The sequence below is a fragment of the Phacochoerus africanus genome, chromosome X (assembly GCF_016906955.1).
Source record: "Phacochoerus africanus isolate WHEZ1 chromosome X, ROS_Pafr_v1, whole genome shotgun sequence".
NCBI lineage: Eukaryota > Metazoa > Chordata > Mammalia > Artiodactyla > Suidae > Phacochoerus > Phacochoerus africanus.
Genome location: NC_062560.1, coordinates 20,231,437 through 20,258,381, shown reverse-complemented (window position 1 = coordinate 20,258,381; position 26,945 = coordinate 20,231,437). Strand labels below are relative to the sequence as shown.

Sequence of the window (26,945 nt, the reverse complement as noted above, 5' to 3'; positions counted from 1 at the left end):
ACTCAATGATAACAAAGAATTAGAGAGGAACAAAATAAGTATCTAAGTATTAGCAATGCAGCAATTAGGAGCAAAATAACTAACAAAGATACACCCTAAGAATAATTCTACAATTATGTTAATAAACAGTAAGACAGCAGCAAGTGAAAGCCCTGGGACCAATGAAGCACTAGAAAGAAATTGTTCTGAAGTTACAGGAATTCCTCCCCTCTGTGTTCGACATTTCGGCACAGCCAATGTGTTGTGCACAATCAGACCTTATGATTATGGACTAAACGAGGGCTTTAAAATGCAAAGTTGTGATAATCCATAATAACTCACTTAGTAGCTTTTGGACATGTATATAACTGAAAGTATATGGAACTGATTCTCATTTTCCTGTAAGAAATGGGGAAAGCATTTGCATTTTGGAAACAGGGAGTCTTTTGAAGTCACCCCATGGTCATTGGACCATACTTTGAGAAAGAGTGCCCTAGGACAATAAATAAGAGTGAATTGGAATGATCTCCAAGTCTTGTACAGCCATAAGCAGCCGCATGCTCTAAAGTTAGTCTCTATTCCATACCCCGCATTGGCTAACCAGTCTTGATTCTAGATTTTGTACATTTAAAAAGAACTATAGTAATGCCCTGTAGTGGGAGGCATGCCTTCTACATCCAGCCCTCTGCCCTATCCTGGCGTCTTTTGTTTATACTGTCACAATCCTTACCAAAGTGATGTATAAGTTTTATTTTCTTTTTGTTTCTTTTTCTGTTGTTGTTGCTTTTTAGGGCTGCAACCGCGGCATATGGAAGTTCCCAGGCTAGGGATTGAATCAGAGCTGCCGGCCTACACCACAGCCACAGCAATGCCATATCCTTAACCCACTGAGAAATGCCAGGGATCGAAGCTATATCTTCATGGATACTAGTTGGCTTCGTTACTGCTGAGCCATGAAAGGAATTCCAGGTTTTCTTTTTTATTTTCTTCATGATGCCAGGATATAGCTTCTTAAAGGCTGGGACATCTGATGCATCTTGAGCACACATGCCTTGTTACTAGCGCCCTGACCACAGCAAGTCCAGTGTCCCCTAGAAATGTGTGCTTGTAGACTTTCCAAGTCTTTGAATTCTCAGATAGATTACGCTTAAAAGCAAGCCTAGCTTCTCTCTTAAGGACTGAAAGTAACACTGTGACCATGATCAGTAAAGAGCTCAGAAATTTGACTTTAATTATTTGATTATAACTATTCCTCTGGGAAACTGAAAAATCAGGGAAAATGTCAAGTTTAGCTCATCAACCTCAACAGGGGAGAAAATATGTAAATCCAGAAGAAAGAAATTTAATTTTCATGAGTTCTTTGGCTTTATTTTTCAAAGAACATCTATGTCCAGATAAGACATATTTTCCAACCAATCATCCAGAGAGATGCCATCTCTGTTAGAGGAGAACATAAGGTGTGTATTACTCTTAAATGTTAAGCATTATGCATCATGGTCTATCTTGCTGATTCAAAGGCTAATTTCAAAAATGCTGGCAGAAGGGCAAATTGATATACTCAGACAGCTGATGAAGTGTGTTTAGCACTGAACAACAGACCTCCAAAAGACATGAAAAAAAAAAAAAGCTGACAGAATTGAAGGGAGAAATAAACAACTGGATGATAATAGCAGACAACTTCTGCAATACTTCACTTTCAACAGTGAATCAAGCAACTAGACAGAAGATGAGAAAGGAAATTATCTCCATCTGTTTGGGCCAGTATAAAAGAATACCATAGACTGGGTGGTTTATAAACAGTTGAAATTCATTTCTCACCGTTCTAGAGACTGAGTCGTCCAAAGTCAAGGCACAGCAGATTTGGGGCCTGGTGAGAACTTGCTTCCTGGTTTATAGGTAGCCATCTTCTCTCAGTGTTCTCACACAGCAAGGAAGCTCTCTGGAGTTTCTTTTATAAGGGCACTAATTCCCATTAATGAAGGCTCCACCCTTATGACCTCTTCACCTTCACAAAAGCTCAACCTCCTAATAACATCGCACTGTGGATTAGGTTTCAAGAGATGAATTTGAGGGAGGGCATGACATAGACATTCAGTCTATAGCAGAAATAGAAAACTTGAGCAACACTACAAACCAGCTAGACATAACTGACATCAGCAGAACATTCCACCCAACAACAGCAGAGTACACATTCTTCTCAAGTACACATATGACACATTGTCCAGGACTGTTTTCATGTTAGACCATGAAACAAATCTCAGTAAATTTCCAAGGGCCAAAATCATGGCAATTATGTTCTTAGACTACAATGGAATAAAATTAGAAATCACTAACAGAAAGAAGTTTGGGAAATTTACAAGTTATAGTACTTAAACAACACACTGCTAAATAACCAGTGACTCAAAGAAGAAATCACAAGGGAAGTTAGAAAATACTTTGGGAGTTCCCCTAGTGGTGCAGTGGTTAACGAATCTGACTAGGAACCATGAGGTTGCGGGTTCGGTCCCTGCCCTTGCTCAGCGGGTTAACGATCCGGCGTTGCCGTGAGCTGTGGTGTAGGTTGCAGACGCGGCTCGGATCCCGCGTTGCTGTGGCTCTGGCGTAGGCCAGTGGCTACAGCTCCAACTGGACCCCTAGCCTGGGAACCTCCATATGCCGAGGGAGCAGCCCAAAGAAATAGCAAAAAGAAAAAAAAAGAAAAAAAAAGGAAGAAAAAAAAAAAAAGAAAATACTTTGATACAAATGAAAATACAAGATACCAAACTGTGGCATGTAGCAAAAACACTGCTTAGAGAGAAATTAATAGTTGTAAATGCCTATGTTAAAAAAGAAGAAATAGCTCAAATCAATAACCAACCAATCGGAGTTCCCGTCATGGCTCAGTGGTTAACAAATCGACTAGGAACCATGAGGTTGCAGGTTCGATCCCTGGCCTTGCTCGGTGGGTTAAGGATCCAGCATTGCCATGAGCTGTGGTGTAGGTCACAGACGTGGCTCGAATTGGCGTAGGCCGGCAGCTACAGCTCTGATTCGACCCCTAGCCTGGAAACCTCCATATGCTGTGGGAGTGGCCCAAGAATTGGCAAACAAACAAACAAAACCCAATCAATCAAGTCAATGCTAGCAGCTCCACATTTGGGGACCATGCCCTTCATCATCTGAGAGCAAGCTTAACCCATATCTACATAAATGGCAGATGATGAAGCTGATGCATGAACGGGAAACATCAGCTCTTTCAGTTAAAATGTACTAAAAAAATCTATTTGTATAAACACTATAATAGAAGCTGGGACATAAAAAGTAATCACCTGTAAGATCACCAGTTAGCATAATACGTTGGTATCTTCCCTTCTAGTCTTTCCCCCTGCATTTACATGTGGGATGCAGTATGACTGAATTGCTAACAATATGAGGCTCGAGGTCATGAAGACTTGGTCTCTTCTATCTTTGCAACTTTGAGCTCCATGACTTTATTTCCTTGTTTCATAAAAGGTAGAAAATGGTATCTTCCTCATAGGGTTTAGGATTAGGGAGACGTGAAGGATTAAAGAGATGCATTTTAAAAACTATCTCCAGGAGTTCCCACTGTGGCACAACGGGATCTGCCCTGTCTTGGGAGCGCTGGGATGAAGGTTCAATCCCTGGCCCGGGGCAGTGGGTTAAGGATCTGGCATTGCCATAGCTGCAGCTTAGGTCACAACTACAGCTCAAATCTGATCCCTGGCCTGGGAACTCCATATGCCACGGGGCAGCCAAAAAAATAAAATAAAATAAGAAGTATGTCCAGGGATAGCATCTGGGAACTGGTTCTCCTCTTGCTTTTTTCTCACATAGCATCATTCACAGTACATGTATGGTCTTGTATCTTGCTTTTCTACTTTACATTTTGTCATAAGAGCATTTTTCCAGTGTTATTGAAAAATAATTGACATCACTATGTATGTTTAAGGAATAGAGCTTGAGGGTTTCGCTTGCATATATTGTGAAATGACTAGAGAAATCGGTTCAACTAATATTCAGCATCTCATATAGATGACAGTAAAAATGAAAGAAAGAAAATACATTTTGTCCTTGTGATGAGAACTCTTGGGATTTACTCTCTTAACTTTCCTATGTATCACACAGCAGTGTTAACTCTAGTTACCATGTTGTACATTACATCCCTAATGCTTATTATCTTTTAACTGGAAATTTGTAACTTTTGACCACCATCCTCCAATTCCCCCTCCCACCCTCTGCCTCTGGTAAACCACATATCTGATCTTTTTCAGCATGTGTGTGTGTTAGATTCCACATATAAGTGAGATCATATAGTATTTGTCTTTCTCTATCACAAGAATTTATGTTGCTTTGTAGCTTTCAGAATTAAGATGATTTATTTCTCATAGTCTTTGACTTAACATGACTTCATAACCTTTCCCTCTGTCAGAAGATAGAGGACTGTTTATTGTTTTACCTAGAACTAAACTTTAAAAAAAAAAAAAAAAGAACCCGAACAACTTCTCCAAATGTCTTCTCTGTGGTCTGCTGGAAAATTTTTGTCCTCAATTTTGAAATGTTCCCTGCTTTGACCCAATTACAGAAGCTCTATTTACTTTCTTTGAAGGAAATTTTTTATGCTGAGATTTTTCACTCTCTAGTGAAGCCACATTTCTTTTGATTTGTGATGTTCTTTTTTTCCCTCCTGCTCCCCACTTGGTTACGATAAAGATGAGTTTTGCAGTGGTTCTGAACTGCATCAAGGTTTTATTCATTTGTTAACCTTCCTGGCAAAGCTATTATTCTAGGCCCTGGTTATAGCCTGTGTGGGAGTAAAGTACTCTTGAGGGTGAACGTGAGGAGCCTTTGAGCTGATTGTGGCAGTTGCTTTAAGAACCTCTCTACAGCAAACACACAGAAGCGACCTGGATGGTTTCTATTAAAACAGATGTCTGGAGGGCCTAGTGTGTGAATTCTCTGGAGGAATTTGGAATTGGTGGGAGTAGATCTGAGCCCAGAGAAGCCCATCTGCTCTGGACAGCTCGCTAAAAGGAAGAGGTGACTCAGGACCCAATTTTTAGAACCTTGTACTCCCACATGTAGATTTCTATGGGCTAAAGGACAGTTACCACTGGCACTTGCCCTGCTTCCCAAGCAATAGAACTCATTTCCCCCATCCCAGTGGTTCTGGGGGCAGAGGGCAATGTCTGGAGACAGTTTGAGTTGTCACAGCTTGGGGGCGGTATGGGTAGCTAGTGTCATCCAGTGGGGAGTTTCCAAGGATGCTGGTAAATGTCCCACGAAAGCCAGGACTGCACCCGCCTCTCCACAGCAAAGAATTATCCAGCCCTCAATGTTAGTTGTGCTAAGAGTAAGTAACCTTGACTGATCTACTTGAAAGGCTGGTGTCAGGACCAACTTGCAAGCGTTCCTTTCCAAGCAGTCAATGCATCGCATTTTACAGAAATGAAAACATTAATAAAAAGAAAGGTAATTGCCCAATATTTATAGTCTCTTCACATTAATCAGAGGCTCCGTAATCAAGCACTCTTAAACATGATTCTATTGTCAAACTGGTAAACTAAATAGGTATATGGTATATATGGAATTGTGGTATAAGGCCTTAAACATGACACTTTTTGGTAGGTTATTTTCTCATCTCAAATGTATCAGAAAGCAGTAGGTTATCTTAGCAGCTCATCAAGTCTTTTAAAATATGAATGTTATGCATTAGTAATCATCAGCACCAATATCAATGTCATCATTTTTATTGTCATTGTTAGCAGTTATTATAAGCACGTGATAATGCCTGACACTGTGCCCCTCGCTTCATGTCCATCACTTCACTTACTCCTCATGCATGGAATATATACTGGCTGCCTATTTCATTTATGGGGGAAAGAAGGCTGCGAGAGTTTGTGTAACTTGACCAAAGTCATCCAGCTTGTAAGTCACAGAAGGAAGATGCCAATATCATCTGTCATACTCCACAGCCAGCCCTTTTAATCACGATCGCTGACTGCAGTCTTTAAAAATGTTCTTTTAGTTGTGGTCTTCTGGGCTTTGCCAATATTTCACTGTGCTAGGTCACAGTAAAACAAGCAAAGGCTTAAAGAGGCTGCAGAAACTGTCATCTCCACAAAAAAGTGACACCACAACCTGTTGGTTTCTTTTTTCCTTCATTCATTCATGCATTCATCCATTCAATCATTCGACCAGCATCTATCAAGCATAAAGCATGCACCAGGAGCCAAGGGTATCCGCTTTGAGGATTCAAATACAAATCAAGGCGTCTACCCAGGGTCAGGTGAATGGGAAAAACACTGCCTGGAAGCCCTAATAATTTGCTTTAAGGGTCTTGAAAAAAGGAAGGGTTAATTAACCTCCATCAAGAGAGAAAGCCTGAGAGAGAGCAGGACTGAGAGAAAGGCAAAGGAAGTGAAGGAAAGGAGGAAAAGGCAGGGAGGAGGAAGGAGAAGGGACAGAACAGTAGCCACCCCGCCTGATCCTGGCACGGTGGAGCCCTGGCCGGGTGCTGACAAAACCGCAGCAGAGGAAGGCCAGGCCTCTGCAGAGCCTGCCTCTGCTCCGGGGATGAGCTAGGGCTTGGCAGGCCTCACTGTGTCATCAAGAGGCAGCCGTCTCCTACCCAGGAAGCCTTTTCTCTCATTCCTTCTCACGCTGTGTGCAGCCCACGCAGAAACTGGGGAAGTGAATTCCAGGCTGTCTAATCGGGCTTGGCTGCATCGTGACAAGGCTGCTGGTTTTAACTCCCCCCCCACACGTTGTGGCATTTGAGAAGGAGCAGGAATCACGAGGAGCAAATCAAGATTTGCACATTTAACTTGTACTCCCTCACCACTGCTCCCTGCCCGCGAACTGATCATTCCCCAGCCTCCGGTTTAAGGTCAGTCAACCAACTTCTCACTGAGGAACATTTCTGTTAAGCAGCAGACAGATAGGAGTTGCTTTGGTCCAGGCAGGTGGCACGAAGGCTGCTCAGAACAATTCATCTTGACTGCTGGAAAAACAGCACTAAGCAAGCATGTCCTACTGCCCGGAAGACACTGGATGCCTTCTCGAAAGGACAGTGGCCCTTCCTTCCACCCTAGAAAACATGCCCTGATGTGTCACAGGCACAGCCAATTCCTTAACACATAATACACATTTTCCTGCCTCTCTCTTGCCTGAGCCCCACTCTTGGATACAAAGGACCGGAATCATGGCTGCCCTTTGGTTCCACAGGCAACAATGCCTGAAAACTCTCCAAATGGGGTTACTAAATTCTGAGTGTTCGAACAGCCATTTATTCAGACTCGATTAATGTTCAGTTCCTGATCCTTTTGTACATGGGCTACCTGGAATTTACTTTGGCTGAAGTAACCTTTTTCTTCGGAAAAGCAAGGTAACATCATGAGCTGTATTTGAGTGGCAAGAATTAAAGTACTGGAATGAATTCACTCCTGGAATAAGTGAACATCTGTGCACCTACTACATGCCAGGCACAACCACATCCGTGGTAGCTGATATAAGACAATGTCCCTGGAGGGACTCACAGTTTAGGTGGGAGTGAATGTGAGGGGATGTTAGCACGTAATGGCTGGAGCGGGAAGGAAAAAACAAGACTTGGTCTTTAAAGACAGGTGACAAAGATTCTAGATAGGATGTTGGAAAATAGACCTTCTACTGGGAGAAGGTTGAACAGCATACACGTTAGGGGTGAAGAAGGCATAGGTTCATAGACTGGCTTTACTATTCTCTTGGTCAGTGATCTGGATCATCACTGTTTTTCTGAAAAGTGAGAAAAGTACCTATCTCGTGGGGTGATTTTGCCCCCCGCCATAAAGGACGTTTAGCAGCGACTGGAGACAATTTTTGTTGTCACAACTAAGGCTGGGTACTATTGACAACTAGTGGGCAGAGGCCAGGGATGCCACGAACATTCTACAATGTGCAGGACTGTCCCCCTCCCCCCCCCCCCGCCAGAAATGTCAATAGCATCGAGGTTGAGAAACTCCAAATTACGTACATAATGTGTACAAAGGCCCCAGTAGAGCAGTAGTTACTGTTATTACTAACGATAGCCTGTTACCATGGGAAGGAACTTAAGACACTGAGCGCTGGACGTGCTCGACAGAGTGGGACACACCTGCGCTCCACTTCCGGCTAGGTCATGTAGTAAGTCTGTGACCTTGGGCATGTTCCTGACCATTCTGAGCCACGTCTATAAATAGGAATGATAATTCCGACCTTGAGAGGCAACCGTAAAGACAGTGAGTTGGCTCCGATGGGGCACCTGGCGCAAACTGGCATCCAGAAAGTGTTTCTTCCCTGTGTGGTCCTCACAAACTTGTCCATGCCCTCTGCTCTCTGCCCCTTTCTTTCTTCCAAGGGCAAGGGTTGGTTGGTTGGATTTTAAATGAAATAGTCTCTGAAAAGTAGCTCTATTTTCCCAGCGAATATTAAAAAGCCCACTGAAAAGGAAAACCCATTCATTGTGACTAATCTGAGCTCACGGAGGCCCTTGTAAGCACCTGGGAGAACCTCTGTCCTCAGTCATCTCCCACCTTGAAGGATTTGAGCAGGAACCAGTTCCTGAGGTGATTTCTAACCTGCAAGTACCCTCTTCTTCCTGGAGGAGGCGCTGCAGTCCCATTTTTCACAACCTGCGGCAGTGCTTGTTGCCAAAGCCCTTGTCTGGAGACAGCAGAATCACAAACAATTCGCTTGAGCACTTTCATTTGATTTTGGAGACTTCAACGCGTTTCCACCTCCTCCTGGCCACTTTTAACTACCGAATATGTCTGGTTTGTAATTTCTGATTTTGCTTTGAAGAAAATCAGTTTTAGAAATATTTAGAGAGTCAAGCTGTGATTCTCTTACTATAAAGGAAAAGCGCAACAATGCATTTCAGACACCATTGTATTGAGCATTTTGGATGGGCTTGATGGCCAAAAAAAGAGGCATCTCAGCTTTTAGGTAGTCCCTTGTACACAGTTTGTGTACTATTGAAGTCTGGTTCAGAAACTCAGACAAGATCCCATGTTGATCTAAACATCTGGAAATGCCCTTGTGTTCTCTTTATGACATCCTGTCCTGGCTTCTGCCCCATTCCCATCCAATTTCCACTTCTTGGTACTCTCTAGGAATGTTTTCTCCCTCTTTCTGATGTTACTTAATTTGATATTTAAGTCATGTCTACTTTGCAGTAAGAGTGAAACAGGTAGGCAGTCAGTAATAAATATAGGTGCCACATAACATGGCAGCTTGGAGTGAAATGGCCACTTCAGGGGGCATCATGAACCAGGCAATGAGGAAGGCTTACTTGGAGTTTTGTGGCAAAAACTAAATCCCATCTTTTAGCTAGAAGCTGCTTGTAGTAGTAATATTAACAAGCCCTTGCACTTGGTTTGAAAGATCCCAAAGTCTTTGTGTGTTCATTCTCTTTCAAGGCTCACAAGCGTTCCAGGTAGGGCAGGAATTGAATTATTTGCACTTCATTCTTATGTGACTTCTACCTTCACCCAGGGTGGAAGATTGTGGGGTGTAGCATCGTGTCCCTCAAGAGAAAGTTCATTTTAAGACTAATTATTAATTAAGTCCAGTTACGTCTAGCTGTAGAAAATGAGTGTGATCCCTTTTAATCAGAAAAGCAGGTTCACCATGGAGTCCGTAACGGGTGCCAAGGAGGGGTTAAACAGGGCAGATAATGGCTCTGCTTATACCCAGAGGGACTTTTCTTTTCTTTTTTTTTTTTTATTTTCCCACTGTACAGCAAGGGGGTCAGGTTATCCTTACATGTGTACATTACATTTACATTTTTTCCCCACCCTTTCTTCTGTTGCAACATGAGTATCTAGACAAAGTTCTCAATGCTATTCAGCAGGATCTCCTTGTAAATCTATTCTAAGTTGTGTCTGATAAGCCCAAGCTCCCGATCCCTCCCACTCCCTCCCTCTCCCATCAGGCAGCCACCAGTCTCTTCTCCAAGTCCATGATTTTCTTTTCTGAGGAGATGTTCATTTGTGCTGGATATTAGATTCCAGTTATAAGTGATATCATATGGTATTTGTCTTTGTCTTTCTGGCTCATTTCACTCAGGATGAGATTCTCTAGTTCCATCCATGTTGCCGCAGATGGCATGATGTCATTCTTTTTTATGGCTGAGTAGTATTCCATTGTGTATATATACCACCTCTTCCGACTCCAATCCTCTGTCGATGGACATTTGGGTTGTTTCCATGTCTTGGCTATTGTGAATAGGGCTGCAATGAACATGTGGGTGCACGTGTCTCTTTTAAGTCGAGTTTTGTCCGGATAGATGCCCAAGAGTGGGATTGCGGGGTCATATGGAAGTTCTATGTATAGATTTCTAAGGTATCTCCAAACTGTTCTCCATAGTGGCTGTACCAGTTTACATTACCACCAACAGTGCAGGAGGGTCAGAGGGACTTTTCTTAATGGCACAGAAAGAAAGCTAGGATTAAACTACCCATTTGTATCTATAGATATATTTAAAAGGAAAGGTATTCTTTCAATTTCCATTTCTATTTGTTATTTTCTTGCTGTTTAATTTTAAAAAATCATACTATATCACTTATATATTTACAATGTACATACATGCACATACATACATATTTGATCCTGGAATTGGAAAATTAGATTGAAATGTCTTAATTTCAGAAAGACCAGGTGGCGGGAGTTCCCATTGTGGCTGAGCAATAACATAATTGACTAGTATCCATAAAGAGTTTGATCCCTGGCCTCGCTCAGTGGGTTAAGGATCCGGCGTTGCCATGAACTGTGGTGTAGGTCACAGACGTGGCTCGTATCTGGAGTTGCTGTGGCTGTGGTGTAGGCCAGCAGCTATAGCTCCTATTCGATCCCTAGCCTGGGTGCTTCCATATGCTGCACCTGCAGCCCTAAAAAGACCAAAAAAAAAAAAAAAGAAAGAAAAAAAAAGAAAAAAGAAAAGAAAAAGAAAAAAAAGAAAGAAAAGAAAAACAAAGACCAACCAGGTGGCAAACAAATCCACCTGAGAAAAACTTCACCTTAAGATACCCTCAAATCCTCACTCTAAAGGCCAACTCTTCTGGAAAGCTCTCCATTGTCAGCAACAGCCAAGAAATGGCATCCCAGATTCCCTGCAGAATTATATATGAAATTTACTGCTGGTTATCTGTCAGGGGAGAGGGAGCCTGGGAGTCATTCTGAGCCAAATCCAATCCAGTTATGGGCCAATTATAGACCTGCTTCCACTGCCAGGAGCAGTCTACACCACCAACTGAGCTGGTCTCAGAGTCCCTGGCTGGCAAGGAATCCCAGTGCATGGGAAGAGCTTGTGGCCCAGATAAGACAAAACAGCTGATAATGGTCAGAGACCAGACCAGATGGTAAATGCAACTGCATTGGAATGACCCCTGATCCTCCCTATCGCCTCACTGCTATCCCTTCATAATGGACTCCAGACTCTCCTTTCTCCTGGGTGGCACCCTTTCTCACTAGGTGATCCAATGATGAAATGCTGAGAGGTGATGGCAGGGATCTGCTGCTGTACGTGGGGTCAAGCTGCTGCGATCCTGCAGTCTTGGCCCTGGTGCTAACCAGGAGCACAGTGCCTGGGTACCCACATCATCGCTGATAACTGCACTGAACATGTAGGACCTAAAATGCCCACAAATTTGAGTTAAAAAGGTGTATTATATAAAAATAAAGCTCTCTTTATTAAAAATCCAAGCAATTTTGCAAATTTTGGCTGGCACTTCCGACTGACTGAGATCATTTCAGGTCTGCATTCTAGCATCCAATAGTGTAGTTATTCCTCCAGGCTGGCTTTGCATGTCTGATCTGCCAATTTGAGAAACAAGCTTGTCCCTATATTTAACTGAGCTCTTGAGGAGAGCGGGGACAAGGTAGCACCAAGGACAGCATCCTGTGGGCTGTGGCCATCCAAACTCTTCAGATTGGCCTAGAGCAGTGGTTCTCAAACTTTCTTGTCCATGGGCATCATCTGGAGGGCTCCCTGAAACTTAGATTGCTGGGCCCCACCCCTGAGTTTCTAATTCGGTAGATCGGAAGTGGGCGCAAGAAGTTGCATTTCTGACACAGTACCATGGGCTGCTGCTGCTGGTTTGGGGATCATACTTTGAGAACCACTGACCTAGCGCCATCAATCTAAATTGTTTGGATCTAGAGCTCCCACTGTGGCTCAGCGGTAATGAACCCAAGTGGTATCTGTGAGGACACAGGCTCGATCCCTGGCCTTGCTTAGTGGGTTAAGGATCTGGCATTGCCACGAGCTGTGGTGTAGGTCGCAGATGCGGCTCGGATCTGGCATTGCTGTGGCTGTGGTGTAGGCTGGCAGCTATAGCTCTGATTCGACCCCTAGCCTGGGAACTTCCACGTGCTGTTGATGTGGCCCTAAAACACAAAAGTAATAATAATAACAAATTGTCTAGGTCTGGACATTCCAAATCCCCTAACTATCCCATCACCTACTCCACAGTTTTATAGCTAGTACCCGAAGACAGAGTGAGCAACTTGGCCAAATTTCCTTGCTGAAATTCAGATAGACAATGTATCAATGAAGCAGCCATCATGACTGCTTGTAATAGTGCTTCCAAGGGTCAGGCAGTGTTCTAAGCATTTTACCTTCTAATTCTTAAATAAGTCAGTATATTTAAGACCTATATTTTACAGGTGAGAAAACTGAGGCACAGAGAAGTCACATGAATTCCCCAAGGTGGCCCAACTAGACAGTGGGGCAGCCAGAATTCAAATCCAGGCTGTCTGGTTCTTAACCATTGGTTCAGGCTGATTCTCCATGTGGCAGACAGAGTAATCCATGGGGGTGAAGTGTGCTGTGTAAATTATCTGGGATAATTGTAATGTAATGCATGAGGAATTCTGCCTTCAATTTACCTACCAATCACTTCACTTCACTGATACAGCATTAATTTCGGTAACTATTAACTTCTAACACTGCTACATTCCAAGGGGATAGCAAACCAGGGTCCAAGGGCCAAACACAGCCCACCTCTTGGTTTTATTTTTAAACTTTCTATTTTGAGATAATTTTATCTTTTTTTTTTTTTGTCTTTTTAGGGCCGCACCCGCAGCATATGGAGGTTCCCAGGCTAGGGGTCCAATCAGAGCTACAGCTGCTGGCCTGTGCCACAGCTGCAGCAATGTAAATCTGAGCCGTGTCTGCGACCTACACCACAGCTCACGGCAACACTGGATCCTTAACCCAATGAGCAAGGCCAGGGATCGAACCCACAACCTCATGGATACTAATCAGATTTGTTTCTGCTGAGCAACAAACGGGAACTCCATTGATTTTATTTTTACACTTTTTGAGGTAATTTTAGATTCACATGCAGTTGTAAGAAATAATACAGAGATCTCAGGGTGCAATGATGGGGAAAAGAGAAGAGGAATCATTTTTCCGATCTCTCTAGAAATATTTCTAAGGAAGGCCTTACCAAGTTTCAAATATATGCAAAGACCAAAAAGCCAGGTTTGATCATCTTCATTCAAGCACACTGTTATGGATGTCCAGGTAGTGGAAATAAAACACAAAAGACGTTCTAAATTTGAACACCTTTCAAGTCCAATATAAGACAAGACCAGGATGCGAGCTACTTGGCTGACTGATGGGCAGCTGTAGCGCTTCTCTCAAATATTATGATATAAGAACTGAAGCCAGTTTCTGAACAACTAAATTGTCCAGCTTTGGGCTTTGGGTGAGAATCACTTAGTCCTAGTTATCTTAGTCCTAGAGTCAGGCAGTGGCAAATTGCCAGATACAGTTAGACCCCGTCCTCAGGGCAGACTGCACACTAAGATCACTCGGACTTGCCTGAACCCCTGCCTCCCCCTCATCAGTAATTCTTTGAGGGAGGGGCATGTTGCACAAGACCCCCAGCTGAGCCTAATGTGCTGCTTGGGTCAGAAGGACTGAGTTACAGGATGTTTCTCAGATCCTCCATGTACAAACCAAACTAAAATCTTTCTCATATGGAAAAGCATTTCTTTGGTTGAATGTCTAGGCTGCTGGGATAAAAGTCTTTAAACTGTGGAAAAAGGCCACACATTCTTGGAAACCCATGCAGCATACGTGTACACTTATTCACTGGGTGATCCAGAGGAGAGCCACAGCCTCTGTTTGGGATAGGACACGGGAGAAGAGATACTAAATTATCCAGACTGGCCCATGAGTCCAGAACAATAGCCATATTGGGCTTAGAAGAGGCTAATGAGATGCTGGTCCACACTAGTGAGCGTGCTGTGCCTTGTTAGTGTTGTGATGCATCTCTCTCTCGAGATACCTAGAGTCATATTCTCACAGGCCAGGGCACCATCAATGTCACTTAGTCTAACCAAGACCCAGCTCAATGCAGAGGTCCTCTCTCTACCCCCTGCTTTCCAGATATGTTCCCCACCCTGGAGAGTCATTGGGGTTTAACTATGAACTCAGCAACTTTTAACCCCTATCTCAATTCATCTCACACTAAAAAAAAAAAAAAAAAAAAAAAAAACAAAAAAAAACCTGCTAGGAGTGCTTATTCCTCCAGTAATGCCAGGTGCACCCTTTGGAGTGACTCATTAAGAGCAGATCCTGGGTAAGCCCTCATTCCATTGGCATTTCTTTTTTTTTTTGTCTTTTGTCTTTTTTGTTGTTGTTGTTGTTGCTATTTCTTGGGCCGCTCCCTCGGCATATGGAGGTTCCCAGGCTAGGGGTTGAATCGGAGCTGTAGCCACCGGCCTACGCCAGAGCCACCGCAATGCAGGATCCGAGCCGCGTCTGCAACCTACACCACAGCTCACGGCAATGCTGGATCCTTAACCCACTGAGCAAGGGCAGGGACCAAACCCGCAACCTCATGGTTCCTAGTCGGATTCGTCAACCACTGCGCCACGACGGGAACTCCACCATTGGCATTTCTTGTAACAAGTTCAGTGTCTGGGTGTAAACATAATATAAGTGGGATATGTTTTTGGTAGGATGTGCTAAGGATGAATTGCTGGGTGCTGAACTACTGCACTGTAAGCTTTGCTTCAGGGTCAGCCAGCTGTGTTGGCATGTTCCCACAAAGTCGAATCCATGAGTTCTCAAGATGCCAGGTCTCTAGAGACTCGCTACTTATCTTTTTAGAAATGTCCAAAGCAATATGATCCCACCCTGTAAGTAGGATTTGGTTTTTGACCTAAAATAAATGCCAACTTTTTGTGATTTCCATTAATAACACCTACTCATTGACACATAACATTTAAGAGCTAGATTTGACCTAAGGCAACTATATTGGTTATAAATTGCTGTATAACAAGTTACCCCCAACCTAGCAGCTTAAGACAGTATTATTTCAGAATTTCTATGGGTGAGGAATTCAGAAGAGGCTGAGCTAGGTGGTTCTGGCTGGCATCCTTCACAATGGTACAGGCAAGATGTTGGCTGGCAGGGCAGTCATTCAAACCCTTGACTAAGACCAGAAGGTCCACTTTCAAGATGGTGCACTCATACTGCTGGCTGATTGGTGATGCCTGTTATCAGGAGGCCTGGGTGCCACTGGGCTGCTTGAGTGCCCTCACAACATGGCAGTTGGCTTTTCCCCAGAGCCAGTGATTCAAAAGAAAGCAAAGCAGAAGCCGCAGTGGCTTTTAGGACCCAGTCTTAGAAGTCACACTCTGTCATTTCTGTAATACACTATTGATTAACTCCAGTCAGCCTTACTCAGTGTCGGAGAAATCCACACAAAGGGTATGAATATCAGGAGGCAGGACCTACTGGGGGCCATACGAAAGGTTGCCTACCACAACAAGCTAACCCTCTTTTTACCTATTTATTTATCTATTTATTTATTTAGCAAATGAGAAAACTGAGGTCTGGAGAAGTGAGGTTTTGCCCAAAGTCACACAGCCTTAACATTTCACTATTTGCTTTCTTTTCAACCCTACTGATCCTCACCACCCACAATTTCTTGTATTTATTAAAAACACCAAATGTTGTTTATCTTTGGAGAGATTAGAAAGATTACTTCCAAATGTGAAGCCAGTTTCCCTGATGTTTTTAACAGCAGAAGCTTTTATCAACCAGACAACATAGAAGCAAAGTGCAAATTCTGAGCACTTGGGAAAGGTTTTTCTTCATTACCTTGAGTCATTAGGGAGGAGGTGCTTCAGAAGGAGCGAGAAGAGAGCGGTACCTCTTAGGGAGGGCAAATCTAGAAGTAACCTGAACATTCCTGGTTGGAGGGATCAATCTTAGCTTTTTATGCACTATTCCTTCTCCTTGGTTTGTGCTCATATCGTGAGAGGTTTCCTGTTCTCGCGCGAATTCTGAGGGTCAACACAAAATTGAGAAAACGGGAGAGAGCAACACCAAAAATCAAACCCCAGAAAGGGCCACCCTCTTTAGGAGTTGGTGTTTCATTAACCCCAGTGAAAGACAATCATCAGCTGCAGGGGCCCCCTAGGAGAAGCATAGAATTGTTTTTCTGTAAAAACTTATGTTTCCAGAAACACACAAACATATTTTTAAGCCTAAAACTCCAAACCATGATAAATACTATCACTTCTTTCCAGGATCCTCTTTGAAACAGCCATCTTCTAAGAGGGACAACAGCAAGAAAGAAACCTCTGATATATAGTCTCCACCCCCTTTTCCAACAGTTTAAAAACAACAAGGCCTGTCATCTCTGATCAATGTAACTAGTCAGGAGACAGGATGACTCTCTCCTTGCCCGACCTATTTTGTCTAATGGGGCCCACTTCTTTGCCCTCTGACAAGCCACCTTCTCTCCTGAGTTCCATTTATAGCAGGGCTTTATTAAAGGTTAAATCATTAGGAATGGGTCTACCTCCCTCCCAAGGCTTCTTTCCCCTGTTCAATAAATGAAGCCATGGGATGGGAGAGGCTGTCCATTTTTGCTTTACTTAAGCTCAGATTCTTCCTTGCCCACAAAATACGTGCTTTGACAGGTCAGAGTCTGCCCAGCAGTCTGTGGTCACGTGTGGTTTGTCTCATATTTAGTTCTCCAAGTAGTTCTTGGGAGGCTCTAGGGAATTTTCTCAAGCCCCAGCTGAAAGCCTGAGACCAGGGGCCGAGAGGCTTTGGGGAGCAGCCCCCAGGCCTTAACTGCTGGTGAAAGGCTGTCTTTCTCAATCCTTGGGCAAGAGCCCTCTCTTCACCTTGAAAGAAGGCTTGCAAGCTCCTTCCATCCACCATGCTTGTTGTTGATACAAAGGTGACCTCACTGAACAGCTGGAGCATTGATGGTCTACAGCTGTCAAAGTGACCCATGCCCTTCACTCCTAAAAGCCCTTTCTCTCTTATTTTTTGTTGACAGACCGTGAGACAAAAAAAAAAAAAAATTTCTGTCTTTTTAGGGCCACACCCAAGGCACATGGAGGTTCCTAGGCTAGGAGTTGAATTGGGGCTACAGCTGCCGGCCTATACCACAGCCACAGTAATGTGGATTTGAGCTGCGTCTGCAACCTACGCCACAGCTCATGGCAACACCAGATTCTTAACTCACTGAGCGAGGCTGGGGATCGAACCTGCATGCTTGTGGATGCTAGTTGGGTTTGTTATTACTGAGTCATGACGAGAACTCCAAGATTTTCTTAAAAATTAAGAAAAGTTCTACATGCTGAGGGTGCGGCCCTAAAACGCAAAAAAAAAAAAAAAAGTAAAAACACAAAAAAGTGATCATGTCACTGCCCTGTGAACAGGCTTCAGTGGCTCCCCGTTACCCTCAGGGGCCTGTGCTAACTGCCTCAGACTCACCACGTCTCCCAACTGGCATTTCGGACTCCCCAGAACATCCTTGCTTCGGCCCAGTTCAGGGAGGTGCCATGCTGACTCTAGGCCTTTACACACGCTCCGGATGTTATTTTCCAGTCTCTCTCTTCTTCCTTACCTATGAGCAGGCTGACTTCTACCCATCACTCAGGTCTCATTTTATTTAATTTTTTCGCTTTTTAGGGCTGCACCTGTGGCATATGGAAGTTCCCAGGCTAGCGATCACATCGGAACTGCAGCTGCCGGCCTACACCACAGCCACAGCGATGCAGGATCTGAGATATGCCTGTGACCTACACTGCAGATCATGGCGATGCTGCATTTTGCTCTGTAAAAATATTAAAAAAAGATACTCTACTCAATTCTGAGAAGGCAAAGAATATTTTTAAAAATAAAATTTGGTGCTCATTAGAGCTACCACAAGAACATTAGGTCAAATTATTTTTATACCACGGATACATTTATTTTTTCTTTTTTTGTCTTTTTAGGGCCATGCCTGCTGCATATGGAGGTTCCCAGGCTAGGAGTCGAATTGGAGCTACAGCTGCCAGCCTACACCACAGACACAGCAATGCCAGATCCAGATCCGAGCCGCGTCTATGACCTACACTGCAGCTCACAGTAACGCCAGATACTTAACCCACTGAGCGAGGCCAGGGATCGAACATGCAACCTCATGGTTACTAATGGATTCATTTCCGCTGAGCCACAATGGGAACTCCTACCACAGATACTTTTCTGTGTATCAGTTGTTCATGCAAGGGAGCCTCTAATACTGTCAACATGTACAGATTTATTGTAGGGGCTAAGAACTCCAGATAGGCTTTTAATCCTGGACCAGCCACTAACTAGCTGGGGGACCTTGTACAAATGATCCAACCCCTCTGGATTTTAATCTCCTAGTTTCTAAAATAAGGAGCAATAAGAAAACTCAAGTTCTACTCATCTTTGAAAATAGCTTTACTATTTTAGAAGATTAAAAAGCTTTATAGCCACTATGGAGAACAGTTTGGAGATAGCTTAGAAATCTATCCATATGACCCCGCAATCCCACTCTTGGGCATCTATCCGGACAAAACTCTACTTAAAAGAGACACGTGCACCCACATGTTCATTGCAGCACTCTTCACAATAGCCAAGACATGGAAACAACCCAAATGTCCATCGACAGAGGATTGGAGTAGGAAGAGGTGGTATATATACACAATGGAATACTACTCAGCCATAAAAAAGAATGACATCATGCCATCTGCGGCAACATGGATGGAACTAGAGAATCTCATCCTGAGTGAAATGAGCCAGAAAGACAAAGACAAATACCATATGATATCACTTATAACTGGAATCTAATATCCAGCACAAATGAACATCTCCTCAGAAAAGAAAATCATGGACTTGGAGAAGAGACTTGTGGCTGCCTGATGGGAGAGGGAGGGAGTGGGAGGGATCGGGAGCTTGGGCTTATCAGACACAACTTAGAATAGATTTACAAGGAGGTCCTTGTGAGTAGCATTGAGAACTTTGTCTAGATACTCATGTTGCAACAGAAGAAAGGGTGGGGAAAAAAATGTAAATGTAATGTATACATGTAAGGATAACCTGACCCCCTTGCTGTACAGTGGGGAAAAAAAAAAAAAGCTTTATAGTTAAATCTTTGCCTGATGGTGGATCAGTGGCCATGTTTTTAACTTGAATACTGAGACTTTGGGCCACTTATTACCATCGTTCCTGGAAAAACAGAAAAACAAACAAACAAAACAGTCAATCAGCTCTAAAGGGATCTCCTTGACAGGGAGGTTCCCAGGCTAGGGGTCCAATTGGAGCTACAGCTGCCGGCCTACGCCACAGCCACAGCAATGCAGGATCCAAGCCTTGTCTGTGACCTACACCACAGCTCACGGCAATGCCAGATCCATAATCCACTGAGCAAGGCCAGGGATCGAACCGGCATGCACATGGATACTAGTTGGATTCATGTCCGCTGAGCCAGGACGGTAACTCCGATACTGGGTATTTCTGACGGAAGTCCCATTGTCCCCAGGTCTCAAATGCTCAGGCCTACACAACATAGAAGGGATTTTCCATCTTTGAAAACTTGAGACAGCAGTGTGCTTGACTTGTCCATTAATTTGTACCTCTGTGCTTTATTGAGCTCTGCTTTACTAGGAAACCTCAGGTCAGTGTTTCTCCAGTAAAATCTGTGGCTTCTTTAGAAACAGGGAGGTCTGTGCTCTGATGGATGAAGAAACTGACCTCAAAACCAGGACCCAACAACAGTGACTTCTGGTTATTATGTCCCTTATTTCACCAAGATCTCCCCAAATAAATTCAGTATTGTCTCATCGGCCAGCCCCTGGCTTGATTTCCATGCAGCACACTCTCAATACAATAGGATTTAAAAACCCCTTTCGAACTTATTTTTAATGAATTTGACCTGTAACATGCAACTGGCCTTTTCCTTAAGGTCACTCAAATTCTCCACATCCAGCACGCAACACTGCTCGACTTTGAGTTTTAGGTGCAGAAATTTACCCAAAAAAGTCCTGTTCTTTGAGTCTTTCTCAGCTTCCTCACTTTTGCTAGTTATTGATACAAACATTTCCGTTTTTACTTTAGCCACCAAAGGCTTCATGATGCACAAAAGCCAAATAGGGTGGATATTTCACGGTTCAAGAAAACTTTGTAAGTGTTTACTTAGAGTTTTCTTTATTTGACTTTATGAGTGGCTGGTGGGGACAAAATCAAGAGTTCTGGGTTTGGAGTTCCCTGGGTGCCGTTTCACGCCGTGTACTTTGTCTCCCTGACCTTGATGTACAGGTGTGGCAAGAGTGTCTTTTTCAACCCTGGAGGACTCCACAAATGGCCTAACAAACTCCAAAGCTTTAACCAGTTTTCTCTGGGTCTCTGGTTGGCCATTGCATATGGAACCAGATGCATCACAAGGCACAGCCTTTCTCGCCACTACTTTTGAGCGTCACTGTGTTTATGGCTCTATGATTTAGCACCGCGTAGGAGGAAGTAATCTTTGCACCGCCCCCGAGTGTCTGGTAAAAGGACCAAAGGCAGAGCAGTGTTGAGTGGACTCCATTTCCTAAATGATATATGTGGGGCCGCGGCAACTCTGAGTAACACAGCTATAAATGGGCCATGGCAAGGCGTAAACATCACATGCTCTTCAGCCTGGACTTAAGAGTGACACAAGGGAGATATGTGGCGTATCACCCTTGCTCCAGCCAAGGTGTGCCTTTCCCAATGTAAACTTTTTTGATTTGGGTACAAAAGGTGTTGGGGCAGCTAGAGAGTGACTTTTCAGCAGGGGGCCTTGCATTCCCCATCGTTCTCACAAATATCCCCGACAGGAGAACAGGTCACAGGAGAATAGCTGACAGCTGTTGTCTAGGCGGCGAAGCAGCGTGGCCCGGGATAGCACCCAACACACTTGCATTCCAGCACCCCAACAAACAAGTGTGCTTTACAGCATGGGCAATTTTAGCTCTGGATCCCTTCCCATTGTTCCCATTTTAAAATTCGAGCCCTTAACCCAGGTCTCTGAATTCCCGGCTTCCGGTAACATAAAGACATTCTGAGAACTTGCTGCGTCCCACCAGCCCAAGGATGAAGAGACGCTCGTCCTCTGGAGGCCTTGCACTCCTGAAAGGACCATGTGTGACCTTGGCCATCAGCGGTGTCTTATTTCCAGAGTTGCTGAGCCCTCTCAGATTCTACTGGAATCCGGGAGGAAGACAGGAAGCTGGGGGAGGGCTGGGGGACCTGCAGAGTGACAATTACAGTGACTCCTGTCTTCCATTTCCTGCCTCCTGCCCTGTGCTTTCTACAAGGAAGACCCAGGTTCCCTTTGCAGCTGAGGGGAGGGAACTGTAAAAAGGCAGTGTTAGCTCCATCCCCAGATGAAGCACAGTCCCCCTGGGGCTAGTATTGCCTAAAGAATTGTGTATTTGGTTTTCCTGAATAATAAGAGTGATCTCAGCAAACTGGATCAAGGTTTCCCTGTGTTTCCAAAAACTGTCTTAAAGTCCGAGTGGGCCACAAGCTGAACCCAGTCATGAGGGGCATCTTAGGGCTTTTCAACAGTCACTAAAGGGTTGCTGCAAGTGGCTCATCCTCTCTTGCTCAGGAGAGCTGTAATTCCACCTACTGGAGACAGATGAAGGTGGTCACAGTCCGTATCAGGCCTGTCCTAGAAATGCTTCCCATTTCTGCTTGCAGATGGTGCTTCTTGGTCTGGACATTTCTCGTAAAGAAATCACACCTCACAGAACATGCCTCAGTGACAATTTGCTATGAATCATCACCCCTTTCGGGCTGCTCAGAGAAGCCCAAGGAATGTCTCGGTTTCAAGGGCAGTTTGTGATGAGTCTTTCACTTGCAGAGGGACTGGCCCTATGTCACCCAGCACAGTGACCACAGTAGTAAAATGGTGTGAGCACACGCTGGCCATGGTGAGGCTACGGCTAGGGCCCAGAACAGGTCTGTCAGCACAGTGGGAACCCAGCCCACCTCAACACTGCTGGCTTCCTGCATCTGTGGCCCCTCACTCCCTCCTGCCATCTCACAAGCATGCCAGTGCCAGTTCTTGTCCTGCTCCGGCTACTCCCTCGCTCTGATGTGCCAGTCCCCAGGCTTCCGCTTGTATCAGGTGCCATGATAGGTGGTGGGATGTGAAAATGAACAGGTCATGTTCATACCCTTCAGAAGGTCACGGGCTCAGAATTCCAATCTTGGCGCCACAGAAACGTATTCGACTAAGAACCATGAGTTACGGGTTTGATGCCTGGCCTCTCTCAGTGGGTTAAGGATCCAGTGTTGCCGTGAGCTGTGGTGTAGGTTGCAGACGCAGCTAGGATCCCACATTGCTGTGGCGAAGGCTGGTGGCTGCAGCTCCGATTGGACCCCTATCTTGGCAACTTCCATAGGCCACAGGTGCAGCCCCAAAAAGCAAAAAAAAAAAAAAAAAAAAAAAAGGAAAACAAAGAAAAAAAGAAAGAAGGTCACAGCCTAGAGGCAGGCCAGTTATGGGGGGAAGAGATGAGAGCAGAGGGAGGATGCATGGGGGCAACTTATTATAATGCATCCTGGGGGTGAGGTGGGGGTTTCAGTTAAAAGCTATCAGCCAAGAGGGAGAGGCATCAAGGCTTGGGTCACATTACCCGAGCAGTAAGTGTCCAGCACCCTCAGGGCAGGGTGCACAACCGAGGCAGAGATGGTACGATGAGCCCAGGAGACTCTGAAGTTGCTGGTCAATCAAGTACACTTCGCTTGGGGAATCGTGGGCTGGGAAGGAGGTGGCATTCTGCTTCTTCCTGTAACAGCCTGGACTGAACATCGAGTTTCTTAAAAAAAAGATAAATAAATGCTCAAAAAAGATGAGAGCCAGTGCTGACTGACTGCTGTTGGTAACGTTTTCAGTTCTGCAGTCATTCACACCTTCCTACCTTCCCCTGCAGTTCTGGAACCATCCAAACCTTCCCTGTTAGTGGGGTGCAAGGAGCCCTAGAGTTAGGACACTGGAGTTCAGATCCCAGCTTTTCTATATTCCAGCGATGAGACTTCGAGCTACCCACTCTGCTCTTTGAACCTCTGCGTGTTTCAACTCAACAATGAGCTCAATACAGCTTGCATCACAGCAATGCTATATAAATGTTAAACGGCACAACAGGCCTTGCAATCTCGAAAGAAATACAGAGGAAAGCAAAGCTTTCTAAGAGACCTCTGCTGCAGATGGCCACAGCTGTGTCCATGGCTGCCCCGAGCTGTGAGAGAGACTGGCAAAGACAGTATTTGGCTCCCAGCCTTTGTAGTAGAAAAAAGCAAGGGAGAAGAGGGTTGTAAATGGACATGGAGAGAGCCAAGCCATAGTGACTGCCACAGCAGGGGTTGGGATGGCCTTGTCTGTGCAGTTTTTTTTTTTTTTCTAGAGCCATTGGTAATAAAAAAAAAAGTAGGCATTCTTTTTCTTAGAAAGGATCTAGCCCACCTACCTAAGTAAAACATACAAGAAATGACAGCAAAGAATGACGGCAAACAAATGGATGAATGGTGTTCAACCACCCTGGCACTGCCAGAGCATTTAAAAGAAATGGCACCACCTCAACTAACCACTGCTACCTAACCAAGCTCAGCCAGTCTAAGCTGGGCTCACTTATATATTGGGGTCTCTGGTCCACGTGCGGTTCATCCTTCTCCTGAAATCAGCAGGCGAGCCTGGGTGTACCCTGCTTGTGCCAATAGCAGAGGTGCAGGAGATGAAACAGAAATATGGGCTCCCTCCTGAGGTTTAGGCTCAGAACTGGCACACCATCACTTCTGTGCCTTCTGTTGGCTGAAGCAAGTCACATGGTCAAACTCAGGCACGAAGAATCCCACCCTACTCACAGTGGTGAGAAAGCAAAAGGTTACATGGCAATAGGGATGCTGCTAGGGAGGCCTGGAGGGTTCAAGCCATGAATGAACATTTGCCAGAGGCACCAGAGGGCCTGCAAGTCATAATGGTAGGGTTAGGATTATACTCTAATCCTTCAGAAGGAAGCCATCCTAATTGGAATTACTCACATCCCTCAAGCCAGAGTTGACAGTCACACCTTTTACTCACAGTTCACTTTACCTTCATGGAATCAAGAGATGAGGTTTTCAAGTGAAAATGAAGCCTTCAATTTTGCCTTGTTCCTATCACATTGATTTACAAGCCGTCCCTAAAAATACCTCATGAAAACCAAACTAATGGCTCCTTTGGTTTTTCCTTTGCAGGCTTAATGTGAAGAATTGAAGAGTAAGAGAATGGATTCAAATTAAAGTAGCTCACTAAAAATTTTATATATTTGTATGAAGATTATGTACCTCCGGAATGCCTGAGACTCTAGCAGAAATGTCCCGTTTGTACATTTATATCTCTTCCTTCTAGTTGGCTGCACTACTTGTTTTATCTTCATGTTTGGCAGCTTGCAGAGCCAGTCAGCTCAAGAACTCGCTGCCTGGAGGGTGTGGTTTTTGAGGAGGGATACAATTTTCTGGAGAAGGATATGGCATATAGCAATAGCAATAACGGTGATTTTGATAGAGAGTTCTCTAAGCTACTTCGCACACTATTTTGGTCAATATTTGGAATTGTATTTTAGTTCTTCACCTTCTGAATTATGTCAATAAACTTTTTATGAGTTCAAATAAATATGTGAGTAAACGTAAAATATGCATCTAGGCTACATGAATGTTCATACATTCAGGTAGCTACATGTACCCCCCCGCCCCCGCATGGAGAGAAAGGAGATAGAAGCACCAAGCAAATGCCCATGTTGCCTAAGTGGGTGCTTCTCACTCTGAACTACTGGGGACCATAGGTAAGACTATGGCTGACTCATCATCGCAGATTAAGTTAAACACTGCCTGAGACACAGGGCATCGCCGACATTCCTCCTTCAAGGACAGCTTGTATGGTGAACATGATTTCTCCCATAGAGGCTCAGAAATGATCTTGGTGCAGATGGAATAGAGTCCATGATAGGGCACAAAGTAAAGCAGAGCTGAAAGATCAGCAGGTAAGAGGTGGCAGGGCAGGGGGGCGGGGGGGGGGGGGGCAGCTCATACCTTAGCTGCCCAAAGAAAGATGAAACGTGCCTCCTGCTGCTAAGATCAAGAGTCTCTGAAATAATCAGAAGCTAAAAAGAATCACCCAGGGCCTGGCTAGAGACTGCTGAGCTTCCCAGATGCCTCTGCAACTTCGCAGTAAGATTTGAGAGACCAGGTTCTCGAGATCACACTTTTAAAGACAAGTGTGTCACCTACCTGGGAGGCAGACACCCCCATCACCACTGACCTTTTTCCTCACGTCACTGCCTGCCATTTAAAAAAATCAGATGTACCTTTAAATATCCCAAGCATAAATTAGCCTTTAGCTTTTTTTGTTTCATAGAGATGAGTTTCCAAAAGTAGGGCGGTCATTGCACACACGTGACTGGCTGCAGATTAAGGTGGTGTCTGATGGGTTTAGGTTTCCCTGAAGGGGTTGTGTGTGCCAGACATCTCGCTGGACTGTGGCTTAGTGTGCTGATCTAAATCTAAAGGAGACATCCAGGGCGGGGAATATCAAGCAGAACAGTCATCTGTCAGCGAAACAGGTTATAAGTAATATAGTGATATGTTGCCTCAGGCCATTCCACTTTCCTAATTAGGGTAGTTGGGTAGGGTTACAAACTTTACCTCACTGTCCCCTTTGTTTATATATAAATGATCCATGTTTGGTTTCAAAATTAAACTCTGGCTTAATGTTATAGAAACTGTCCTCCTATTTTAATGCAGTCTCCCAAATCAAATGTGCAGCACAGTATAGACCTGACTGAGTATTTTGAGCTTTTCACTTAACATGTATTTGATGTTGTTAAGACTCAAATTCACTGAATGGGATTTAGTAAGGACCATAATCTATCAGTTGTTGGACAGTACATATCATCTAGGACAAAACAGATTTTATTTTCAATGAAGGTATAATTTAAGAAATTCACACATGTCATGCTAAATGGCCCTTTAAAAACGCATACATCACATGGAAACAGTGCGATTATTTACCTTATAGGTTTGTCAACAATGATTATTATGCAATGTTGCCATGGGGGCGAAACAAGATACAAGTTGTTGAAGGTTCGTTAGGAGAGAGAGTGAGGGAGGGATCGAAAACTAGAAATAACACTGGTTTAAGTAATTAAAAGCAAGCACAGGTACAGTGGTGTTTTTAGTGCACGTATTGTAAATGGTCCACCTCTCAGCAACGCTGCTGACAGGTGCAAAGTGCAGCCCCTCCGCCCTCTCAACTGGCTGCCCTTCTCAGGAAGGCTCCCCGAGTGCCGCGTGCCAAGTGCCAGGAGGAAAATGGCACCTTCACCCAGAAAATCCCCTGGCGTCCCCTCCCTGGAATGGGATTTTCCTGTATTATGCTTGAGGCCTGAGTGAAAGGAGAAGCCCCCAGAGGGTTCAGGACCACACAGGACATTTGAAAATCTTTGCCCTCTGGAGCAGAAGGCACCTGGAACAAGCGAGGCTCTCTAGAATCATCTCAATCCCTCACTTATGATCTTTACATTTTTTTTCTTTTTTCTTTTTGCTTTTCAGGGTCACACCCATGGCATATGGAGGTTCCCAGGCTAGGGGTCCAATCGGAGCTGTAGCTGCTAGCCTA

At 44.4% G+C, this 26,945-nt stretch overlaps 1 protein-coding gene across 1 annotated transcript in view; it reads left to right on the top strand.

Annotated features, from left to right (window-relative positions):
• SMPX (small muscle protein X-linked) overlaps nt 1–24,944 on the top strand; it is a 50,627-nt gene extending 25,683 nt beyond the window's left edge. The window contains exon 5 of the mRNA XM_047765442.1: nt 24,527–24,944. The gene's annotated coding sequence lies outside the window, so the exon portion shown is untranslated. The remainder of the gene's footprint in view (nt 1–24,526) is intronic.
• Nucleotides 24,945–26,945: the final 2,001 nt, after the last annotated feature.